The sequence below is a fragment of the Mustela nigripes genome, chromosome 4 (genome assembly GCF_022355385.1).
Source record: "Mustela nigripes isolate SB6536 chromosome 4, MUSNIG.SB6536, whole genome shotgun sequence".
Taxonomy (NCBI): Eukaryota; Metazoa; Chordata; class Mammalia; order Carnivora; family Mustelidae; genus Mustela; species Mustela nigripes.
In genome coordinates this window covers 127,899,251-127,911,609 of record NC_081560.1, presented here as the reverse complement: position 1 = coordinate 127,911,609, position 12,359 = coordinate 127,899,251, and the positions used below count along the sequence as shown (strand labels likewise).

Genomic DNA, 12,359 nt, shown 5'->3' with positions numbered 1-12,359 from the left:
TGTGGTTAAAGAATGTTTATTTATGGCAAACCATTTATGATGGTTCTCAGTGTTCTTTTTGTTAAAGCATAAATAAATATCTGTTTCATAACCTGCACAGCTATGTGTTAGGCTCCATAGTAGAGAATGTGGCTCAATGTCCTTCAGACAATATAAAGACCAGTGGTGTGTTTTGGAATCCAAGGAAACACTGTGGATTCTGAATTTGTTTGCATTTTTGTGGTGGTGGTTACATTAGGACTGTGGTTTTCCTTTATTCAATATTTCAAAAAAAATTTATTTCCCTTTTACAGTGTTAATGGAGCAAGTGAGTCTGCCTAATTCTAGAATAATATTTTGGTAATTGAAAAGAATATAATTGTTCTGGACTCTCAGTGGTTGTTTGTAGGATGATTTCCAATTATTATTTGTTTCAAAGTTACCCATTTTTTTATGCATAAAATGTTTGTATATTTTTGTAGAATATGTTACCGTAATTATAGGATATCGACATAATTCCAATTGGAGGTCATGTGAAATTCTAGTCTATGTAAGTGGCGTTTTTACATTTTCGAATAAACCAAATACTTGAAATTGATTAGATCAGTTAACTAACACTTTTATACAAGAACGTTTATGAGTTAACAAATTCTAATTGAAATGTGTAACCTTGCTGCAATGTCTCCAAACTTACCAAAGTTTACCCTTCTGAGAAGATCAAGGTTACTAATGATCTAATCAGATCTGAAGTAACCTTTCCCTGTATGTATTGACTGGACTGTTGATCACCTAACTCTACTCTTAGATCTCACAATGTGAAGGCCCATAAGATGTTGGGTTAGTGCTGGAACAATAAAAGTACCTGGAATAGGGCCATTTAATTTTGATTTTTCATCCATCCTTTGTTAACAATTTAATTTGTGAAAACAGCTTAAATTTTAACATTACCTTCTGTGATATAATTTTTTAAAAGATTTTATTATTTATTTGAGAGACAGCGAGTGAGAGGGAGAATGAGCGGGGGTAGGGAGAGGAAGAAGCAGACTCCAGCTGAGCAGGGAGCCTAATGCTGGGCTCAATTCTAGGACCCTGAGATCATGACCTTAACCGAAGGCAGGTGCTTAACTGACTGAGGTACCCAGGTGCCCCTCCATGATATAATTTTTAAGGTTAATTAGGTATTATCTACTTTCTTCGAGACATTTTAAAATCTTTATTTTTATTTTTATTTTTTTTTAAAGATTTTATTTATTTATTTGACAGAGAGAGAGAGAGAAAGATCACAAGCAGGCAGAGAGGCATGTAGAGAGAGGGAGAAGCAGGCTCCCTAATGAGCAGAGAGCCCGATGTGGGACTCAGATCCCAGGACCCTGAGATCATGACCTGAGCCGAAGACAGAGGCTTAACCCACTGAGCCACCCATGCGCCCCCAAATCTGTATTTTTTAATATAAATTTTAATTATTATTTTTATGTATTAGATGTATTTTTTAAGTACTAGAAGCCTTACTGTGGTTTGTTATAACTTTCAAGAACTTTCAAATTCTGTCAAAGGTAAGTGCAGGCTTTGAGTATTTGTTCTGACCAGACCCTAAATGGTTATGGTAACATCTTCAAAATCTTTAGTCATGGTTGAAGTGCTCCTGGACACTTGTCTCAGAGTGTGTGAAAAGGCAAACTATATCTTGAATATAAACTTATATTCAAAAGGACAATGATTTGTCCAGGTACCAATCAGGTTCCTGTTTGACTGGAATGAGATCAATGACACTAAGATTGAGTCAATTCTTTGACATTTTATGGAAATCACTCCTGAATTTCCTTTCTTGGGAAGGTCCTGTGTGGAATAATTAGCAAGTATCTTATGTTAGGCTTGCAGAAAGCAGTAACAGGAAAGTTACATGATTTCAGATCTGAGTAGATGGTATTATTATTATTATTATTTTTTAATAAACTGTCTTTAGTACTTTGTAACGTATTAGAGGACGGGAGATGAAGTGCACTAATATTTGGACTTGGAGTTTTAAGATGAGAGAAATCATTTGGTATTTCATCAGATGATGCTTAGTTATTGTCATTTTCAGAAATTACCAAGGAATGGGGAATATTGAAAAATTGCACCTAACATTGATTTTGCTTTCTGGGTAGGACATGAATATTTGGATGTGCCTTTGTAGAGGAAAGCTGCAGAATGGAAGTTAATTTAAATGCCATTGTGGCATAAAGAACTGCATGTTGCCAAATTGGAAAGGATGCTACCAAAGTGTTTTCAAGATAATGCGGTCATTCATTAGTAGGTATTTTGTCCCTCTAGCGTGGAACTGCATTTCTGTTCTGTGCAGCTCCTCTGGGTAACGTTAAGGCTTGATGCCAAGAGTCTGCCATACAAGTGTGGGGCTACTGTCTTCCCCCTTGTTCATGAAATGACACTTTCTGTGGAGCCTGGCCAAAAGTTCTGTGAGTGCAGCTTTGCTCGTGAGCTTCGAACACAGGGCTTGGCATGCAGTTGGCGTTCAATTAATGCTTGCTGAATATATGATCAAATGAATGATGAAAATGAAAAGGATTTGGCATTCAAATTTAGGAGCAGCTTTAACCGTTTGAACAGTACTTTTGAGCTCCTATCCAGAAAAGGCACCACAGTCTTGGTTTTTACTCTCAAGAAGTTCATAATCCAAGTTACCTATCGTTTACATAGTACAAGACTCACACAGAGCCGGTAGCAGTTTCCCATGCCTAGATTTTCACTTAATCATGTGCCTCAATTTAGTTTGGGCTTTAGTGTATAAACAAGAAGAGAAAATGTAGACAAAAGCACCTAAGAATTTTAGGAGAGGTGCATCAGGAACGTAGAGACTTCTTATACTTCCTTGTTTCTCCACTGAAGAATGCCTCAGGATGGAAACACGTGAAAAGGCACAGAAAACTGTCTGGAAAGGTGCTCTAATTTATTTTTGTTAATGGCTGCCTAATATTCACAGTGTGGGGAAACCATAATTTATTTCCTGTTTTCCCTATTAATAAACATTTACCTTGCTTCCAGTGTTTTGAGCTCTATAGCCAATGCTGCAAATAAATATCCTTATACATAAAAAAGTTCATAATCCGGGCATCTGGGTGGCTCAGTCAGTTAAGTGTCTGACTCTTGATCTGAGCTCAGGTCTTGATCTCAGGACTGTGAGTTCAAGCCCCTGGTGGGGCTCCATGTTGGGGAAGGAGCCTACTTGAAAAAAAGTTCATAGTCTAGTGGGACAGAGAAGATATATCCATCTTTAATAATAACCGCCATGATTTCTTGTGCCTCTCATAATGGAACTGTCTACTTCCAAATGAACCATAGGGTAGAAATTATTACGTCACCCCATTTTATACACAAAGAAACTGAGCTCTCATGGCTTTTCAGGAAGGCTATGTATGTTGTAGTTGGGTAAGGACTGCAACTGGATTGGAACCCTGTCTGCTCCAGCAGTGAGCAGGCCATGATGATGATGAAATCAGGAGGCCATGACTGAAGTCCCCACTCTGGTCCCCATACTCTTGTTGTAACCGCAGAATATTACCACCTCTTGGGCTTTGCTTTCTCTCCTGGAAAGAGAGAGTGGGAATATAAACAGTTTCTAAGGTTCATTCCAGATCAATTAGCCTATGATTAAAAAAAAAAAAAATTGAGCTCTGGGAGAGAGGTATAGATAATTAGTAGTCAAGTGATACATTTCTTTACTTCACAGAGCATTTCCCCCCTCACATTTTGGCATTCCTGACGTTAAAATAGTTCTTCAAATGTTAGGGAGAGGGCTCAGAGCTTCCAGGGTCTCTTTGGGTGCCATTCTTGCCACAGCTCTATGTGTTCACCAATCTGGAACCTTTCTCTTTTTGGTTTGAAAGGAGGCCTCATTATTACACAGGCATGATTGATTAAGTCATTCGAGGGTGGTTAAGTGATTCTGCTTCCAGTACCTTTCTCCTCCCTGGAGGCTGGGGAGGGGTCTGGCGTGTGGGGGGTGGGGTGGAGCATTCCAACCCTCTAATCCCACAGTTGACTCCACTGCCTGCCCATCCCCAGCTTTAGGAGCTTTCTGCGAGTCACCTCATTAACATAACAAGACACCTTTCCTTCTCTTATCACTTAGGAAATTCTAAGAGTTTTTAGGAGCTTCACGCCAGAAACAGGGTCAAAGACCAAGTATATGTTACTTACAATAGCACCGAGTACTTCCATCAGGGCTGGTTTAAAGCTGCTAGTGGGGGGGTACCTGGGTACCTGGGTGGCTCAGTGGGTTAAGCCTCTGCCCTCCGCTCAGGTCTTGGTCTCAGGGTCTTGGGATCGAGCCCAGAGCTGGGCTCTCTGCTCAGCAGGGAGCCTGCTTCCCTTCCTCTCTCTCTCCCTGCCTGCCTCTCTGCCTAGTTGTGGTCTCTGTCTGTCAGATAAATAAATAAAATCTTAAAAAAAAAAAAAAAAGCTGCTAGTGGGAAGTGAACATGGAGGTGGGAAGACGTGTGTTGAAGCTAGTATTGGCTGGTTGCAGCCCACCATTTACATGCAGTGAAGTGTACTGCATTTTTTGGGTTGAATCAATGGTTTGTTTATCTGTAATGTATTTGGCCCAGGCACACATACGGACACATGGGTGAATGAGAACTAGTTTTTATTCTCTAGGGTGTCATAGAATTTGTAAGTAAATAAAGGGCTCTTGTACTGAGGTTGGTTGATCAGCTCTCTGTTTCCCACTGAGAACAAAGTAATTACCAAGTGGATCCTCAGATATCTGAGTTAGAAGAGAGAACTGAGGTCTGTAACTGGATTATTAGATGTTAGAATGGTGAAACAGGATTTTGAAGACTTTGTGTCTTTGGAAGTCAAGTTCAGCCCAATAGATTTTTCTTCCTCTTGTGTATGTGTTGGTGTACATGCATGTTTATTTATTGCATTTATTGAGATATAATTTGAGATCTAAAATTCACTATATTTAAGTGTACAGTGAAGTGTCCAACTTTCCCATTTAGTGTCTAACTTTCCCAGTTAGACTCACTCCCATCCTCCAGGCAAATGCTGCTCTGATTTCCTTCACCGTGGATTCATTTTGTTTTCTTTCGTACCTGGTCTCTTTCCCTTAGTGGAATGGTTTTTGATATCCTTGCTGTTGTGGCTATTAGTAGATTATTCCTTTTTTATTGCTGAGTAGTATTGCATTGAATAGAATGTACCACAAATTGTTCATCTGTTCATCAGATGTTTGCATTGTTTTCAGCTTTTGGCTAGTACGCATAAAGGTGCTGTAAACATTTTTGTATGTATCTCTTTGTTGACACATGTATATCTCCCTCCACCCTTTTTGTATATGTGTGAATGAGGTTAAATACCTAAGAATAAGACTGTAGAGTCAAAAGGTGGTATATAATTGACTGAACAAGAAACCACTCGTGTCTTACTTCACATCCTAGGGAAGGATGGATCTCAGATCAGAAGGGGAGAAAAGGGGAGAGTACACAGAAACTGTTTGTTTGACGTGTTTAATACAAGAATTTTTGAAAATATGATTTTAACTAGGTGCATATTGAGAAAAAAATTGATGTGAAGTAAAACTTTATAAGCTCATAAAAGAAAGCATAGTTACAAAGAGAAAACCATAAGTTTAATAACTTCATTGAGATATAATTTATATACATAAAATTCACTCACTAAATGTATACAATTCAATAACTTTTAATATGTTTACAGAGTCAGAAAATCATTGCCACGATCCAATTTTAGAACACTTCTATTACCCTCCAAGAAGTGCTCACTTATGGTAAAAAAAAACCAACGACACAACATGGTTTTGGAGTTAAAAAAGACCTGTGTTTTAGTCTCAGTTTTACTTACTAGCAATTGCATGACCTTGGTAAGCCAAATTTCAGTTTCTACACCTTTGAAAGAGATGGAGATACCTCTTTTGCAATGTTTTTAATAAGGATTATAAGTAGTGCCCACAGCACACTTTATTAAAATTTATTTAATAATTATTAAAATAAATATAAATAAATAAAATTAAATTATTAAATTAAATTTAATAATTTTAAAATAAATGGTAGTGTTTATTGTTGAACTGTGTCTGCATGTTTATAATTTTGTATTTGTAATTTCTGTGGTATTTTGTTCATATCCTTATAACAGCTTTAGTAGTCTACTCTCTACTAAGAATATTTTTGAACATATTTTTAGGAGGAGGAAATAAGGTGGAGAGGAAAAAGGATGTTGGAGTAACATGCTGAGGTTTTCTGGCTCTTCCATTTAATTGCTCTTTTGGGCAAATCACTTAACTGTGTCCGTTTCCTTATATGAAGAGCTAGAGCAGTAACATCTACCTGGCAGGATTATTCTCAGTTGTTGGGGGAATATACGTGAGATATTGATACAGTAGGTGCTCAATAAGTAGGAAGTGTTATCCTGTGATATCAGAAGCTACCGTCTTTGAAGTATTCCTATCTAGAGGTAAAAATTTATGTACAGAAATCTATGCCTTAAAGATGGAAAATTTGCTCATGTATGACATGCATATTTGCTGTATAAATTTTTGTATTTTAGTACTAGTGGAGTGCTAGGTACATAGTCCTTAGTAAAATGTTGAATCAAATGAATGCATAGATGAATAAATAAAGACGAAAAAGCATTTTCTGCATACTGTTTTAGTCTCCCTGAATATTTAGGTATCTAGGAGAAAGCTTCATTTCCCAAGCTTCAAGTTTTTTTTACTTATCACCTCCTATTTGGCAGGATGGGGAAGGGCATTGGGGAGCACGCTAATTAGAAATAGTCATAAAAACAAAAATCACAACAGTAATTGCTGACATTGTAAACTGCTGTTTATCTTTTTAAAGGACTTTCATGTTCTTTCTTTAAATTTGTTTCTCAACAACCAGGGTAGGCAGTGGGAATAAATAGTGTCATTTTAGGGAAAAGAAAGGGAAGGTTCGGAGGAGGACTTGCTCCTAGTAGCAGAGCAAATGAAGGGAGGGGGCAATAGATAGGGAAGCCTTGCATGTTGCTGGTGGCAGCTGAGACTGGGGCAGCTGTTTGGGAAAGCATCTGGCATTTCTTAGCCAATTAGCTGCTTACTCTCAACCATTTCATTACTACAGGTGGGCACTGGCATGTGTCCGGTAGGTCCCCCAGAGAACACGACTCAGGTTTTTGGCTGGGTGACTGGTGGTGGTGGGAAATGGGAGGTAACTGGGAGACCGCTGGGAAAGGGAGAGGGAGAGCCCTGGATGCACAGCATGGGGTTGTCTGCAGCCATTAGAGCCAACAGATTAGATAAAAGCAACCTGAAAGGATTCTAGGAAGAGTGCTTGGTGAAAAATGCAAGAGTGAGAGGTATATTGTTCATATGAATTAAATATTCATAAGCATTGCACAGTACACATCTTGCAAGAACACTTACATAAAATGCTTATTAAGTGCATTAGAATGACTGCCTGTAGGACCCAGCTCATGGGGTTAGGCTATGGAGAGAAAAAGGAACCGATCTAAATTAAGAGAAATGATAATGTGCTATGAACTGTTAAGGGTGGCTCACTCGACCTGCTGACCTGCTGTATGGTGAAGTTAAAAACAGAAGAAAACAGTATTTGATAGAATTTGAATACCTTTTCTGTGATCTCTGTCTGTTACCACTAGGCTTGGCCAGAGAGGCCCTGCTGTCATGCTACTGGATGCCGATGGGTATTCCAAATGAAATAAAATTTGGATTGGTTTCTGAAGTTTCAAGTAAAGTTTCTCACAGAGAGCAATTTTTTTTTCTGTAATAAAATTTATAATGTGGTACACTTGGTATAATTTAAAAATTAAGTTCTTTTTAAATTTTGTATTTTGGATAGTACAGACTGATGTATCATATGGTACAGTTTTTACAAAATTAGAATGTTATCTACTAAATGTTTAATTCTAAAATGATAAGCTGGCCTTCTCATTCTTTATGGATTATCTACCTGTTTGTTTTTTCCAAAGGATTGACATGTGATTTATTTTTTATTTTTTATAGACATATCTCCTATTGTCATATTTGTCTTCCAGGTTAAATTTGAAGTATGGTAGATCTCTTTTCTGGTGGGGTGGGATGGCTTAATACAGTGCAGATTTATTCCATTGCAGTTCTGGAGTTCAGAAGCCCAAAATGAGTTGGTAAGCTTTCATTCCTTCTGGAGGCTCCAGGGTGGAATCCTTTTCTTTACTTTCTCCGGCTTCTAGAGCCCATCTGAGGCTCTTGGCTGTGTATCATGTTGACCTCTGCTTTGATCATCATTTTGAATAGGTTGCTTTTTAGTTTACCTCCCCTCTCTATTCACTATTGGTGATATTTCTGAAAGAGAGTTATATAAAATGGCTAGTCTTATGTCTTGCACATGTCGTAGGGTTTTCTAACAACTATCCTTACTATTTAAAGAAGTCATTATTGTTTCAAATTCAGCTCAAAATGATCAGCCTTTCAAAGTGTTGATCTATCACTACTGTGAAGGTGTTGCTGGTATTCAGTAGGCAAACTCTGCTAAGACAAGAAGGACACCCAATTATTTTAATGATAGGTATAGAAGCTGGAGAGAAATTGATTACATCCTTGGTGCTCCCAGTGTCCACATGTTTGTGAGTGGTGTGCAGACGAGAGTTTCAGGTTTACCAGGAATATGCAGAGGAAGGCCTAGTTCTTGTGTAAGAGTTTCATCTACAGTACCGTGTAATAAAATGTTGACAACCAAGAATTGATTTTAATGCTGTTTTGTCTTTCTCAGCAACATAAATAAAAGAGTAAGAAAGGGGAAGCATTGGTAATCAGTAGGAGGGAAACAAGCTCAGTGACAGGATACGTGAAAATGAGATTTGTAAGTGTGATTTTGAGCTGTCTTGCAATTTAGTTTTGTCATCTACAAAATGGGGTTAATGATAACGCCTACTTTATCCACCTTGGAGTTGTAAGGATCAAATTATATGATTAGGTAATTTATTTAATTCAAATTGCTTAGTGCTCTGTGAACATATATATATATTTTTTCCCTAACCTATTAGCTTTTTTCAATGTGTTGCTTTTCATTATGATAGCTTGCCATTGAACAAACTTAGCATCCTGGCAAATATGATAACTTATAGCAAATAATATCTCAGTGATGGTTTGGTACTTTAAAGATGATCTCTTAAAAAATTTGAGATTTTTAGCATCTCTGAGATGTTGGCAACATTTTTTTCTTTTTTCTTTTTTTTTAAGATTTTATTTATTTATTTGACAGAGAAAGACTCAGCGAGAGAGGGAACACAAGCAGGGGGAGTGGGAGAGGGAAAAAGCAGGCTTCCCGTGAGCAGGGAGCATGATGCCGGGCTCTATCCCAGGACCCCAGGATCATGACCTGAGCCAAAGACAGCCACTTAAGGACTGAGCTACCCAATCGCCCCGATTTTGGCAATTTTTAATTAAAGCATTAGGTGTGACTGGAAGCTGCTATTTTAGTTTGCTGGTCCCACAGAACAGGTATATACAGAATAATTAAAATCTTGGCACTCCATGCTGCATTTTGCAAATTTTGGTTAGATTGCAAAGCTGGTACTGAGTATGAAATGCCATGGCTTCGATTGGTGTGGAGATCTACTGAAGTCTCGTTGAGTCCCTCAGTATGTGGTACTTACCAGCCTGAAATTCTCCAGGTGTTTGAAGAGTCAGTGTAATGAATTGCCCTCTATGTTGGGAAATTTGGTTTTAGTCTATTATTCAGTGTAGATGTGCTTGGTCAGATCACGTCACTTCTACAGAATGTCCTCTTAACTGGTAAGATTTTTCTTGCTTAAACAGTCTCCATGTTCTGAAATCCAGACTGTGGTGAGGCTCTCCATCAAAATTAGTACATACTGGAGGTGCCTGGGTGGCTCATTGGGTTAAAGCCTCTGCCTTTGGCTCAGGTCGTGATTCCAGGGTCCTGGGATCGAGCTCCGCATGGGGCTCTCTGCTTGGCAGGGAGCCTGCTTCCTCCTCTCTCTCTGCCTGCTTCTCTGCCTACTTGTGATCTCTCTCTCTGTGTCAAATAAATAAATAAAATCTTAAAAAAAAATTAGTCCATGCTGTTTTGCAGAACCTCCTAGCGCCTAATTCTAAGCTGTAGGTTTGCCCAGACACTGATGAAGACTCTGGAGGGCTGAGTAAATGCCTAATGTACAGGGATTCCTGAAGAAGCCTTTTATTTGTTTGTAATCGTTGCTTAAGTTAGAAATCTGAGTCATTAATGAGACCTTTCTCCCCTTCTCATGTAATGAGGTACAAACACTCTCAGTTCTGTCCCACACATATGCACCCCCTTTTTAAAAGTGATTTTTTTAAACAAAGATTTTATTTATTTATTTGACAGAGAGACAGACAGTGAGAGAGGGAACACAAGCACGGGGAGTGGGAGAGGGAGAAGCAGGCCTCCCACAGGGCAGGAAGCCTGATGTGGGGATCAATCCCAGGATCCTGGGACCATGACCTGAGCTGAAGGCAGACACTTAACGACGGAGCCACCCAGGTGCCTCTAAAAGTGATTTTTAAAAATAGATAGAATTAGCTGATGATAAAATAAAGCTAATAAACTTTCTTTCTTGCTTATGAGAGGTAGCAGCTGAAATCTGTGATGTTGGCTCAGGTCATGAGATCAAGTCCCACACCTGATTTTCTCTCTCTGCAGCTTCTGGGGACTGTGTCCATAGGCGTTCACAGTGGTCCGGCGTTTGACATTCCGCAGCAGGCTGTCCTATAATATAGCTTCTAATAAAAATAGGCTGTCTTGAGCCCCTGGTAATAGGATCATTTACCTTTATACCAAAGAGGTTGGGAAAACACCAAAATCTGCATGTGGTGTGTGTCTAGACCTACTTTGAAGAGGAGTTTGTGCTGGGAGAACTCAAGTCCTTATGAGGTTGTCTGAAAACGAGAAAACACCTCAGCAGGACCTACGGTGGTTCCTTGTGTGTTCTTGACAGGATCAAGTGAGCTTTTCTTACTGAGGAGCAGAAAATTGTTGTGAAAATGTTGAAGGCACATCCACAGAGTCAGGAAGCTAAATAAAAAAATGAAGCTATTTTGAGTAATAAAAAATAAGCAAAAGGCAAAAAAAAAAAAAAAAAAGATTCTTTCTGCTTCTCTTCTCTCTCTCTCTCCCCCACCCTTAAAAAAAAGAAAAGAAAAGAAAAGCAGCTGGCCAATAGACATATGAAAAAATGTTAAATTCACAAGCCTTAAGAGATTAGAAGGACTACTTCCTGTTTGATTGCACTTTACCTACTAGATGGGCCAAAAAAAGTCCTCTTTAGGGTGGTGAGGATATGGGCCCTTCTGAGTGCTGCTGATTTGAGTGTCTGTTGTACAGCTTTTTGTGGGGAGGATGAGAGGAGTTTAGGTATACTATTTATCTGCTAAAATAAAACATGCTTAGGGCACCAGGTGGCTCACATAAGGTCAAGCGTCTGCCTTCAGCTCAGCTCAGGTCAGGACCCCAGGATGCTGGGATGGAGCCCTGCATAGGGCTCCCTGCTCCTCGGGGAGCCTGCTTCTCCCTCTGCCTCTGCGTGCTTATGCTTTCTCTCTGTCTCTCATGAATAAATAAGATATTTAAAAAAAATAAATAAAACGTGCTTACCCTTTGGTTTAGCAACCCAATTTAGGAACTTCCGCTATGGAAGCTAAAACCTCAAAAACCTCAAAAATCAACAACAAAGTATGTGAGGTCATATATACAGGGATATTTATTCCAATTATATTTGTCAAGCAACAATACTGGAAACAAACAAATTTTAAACCTTAATGGGACGCGTTGCACGGATTATGGTTCCTCTATTATATGGGATATGATTAAGGTAATTTAACATTAAGTTAGAGCTATACATAGTAAACTGGAAGGATGTGCATTATTTCTTAAGAGTGTAGCATGATCCAAGTTTGAAAACAGAAAGAAGAAGGACAGTCATAATATTTGAGCATAGGTCATTGGTTAATTTGGTTACCTCAGGGATGGAATTTTCAGGGAAGGGGAATTATTAAATTTTCTTTTCATGTGGTATGTTAAAATGAGGATATACTTTATAATAATAAAAAACATCCAATAAAGCAAAACCAAAATCAAGTAAAGAAAAATTTAAGGTAGAGGAGAAGCAGAAACCCTTGTTCTCTTGGACTTCTTTTCCTTGCGTACATTTTTACACTACCATTTATTGTACATTTGATCTTAGGAGTGTTCCTTATTCACAGTCACAGAACTTAATTCTCTAAAAGCCATTGGTATCTGTGCTTGTGGAAATTTTCTCAGTGCTAATTAAGATTTATGGTTCCTTTGCACAGGCCTGTGGTTTAGAAATTATATTTCGAACTGAGCTGGAGCTATAAAGAATTT

General features: G+C 38.5%; 1 protein-coding gene and 1 pseudogene across 1 annotated transcript in view; both read left to right on the top strand.

The window, feature by feature from the left end:
• The window catches only part of ANK3 (ankyrin 3), a 670,694-nt gene that overhangs the window by 2,727 nt on the left and 655,608 nt on the right, over positions 1-12,359 (top strand). The window lies entirely within an intron of this gene.
• LOC132015422 (large ribosomal subunit protein eL34-like) lies at positions 7,110-12,068 on the top strand (annotated as a pseudogene).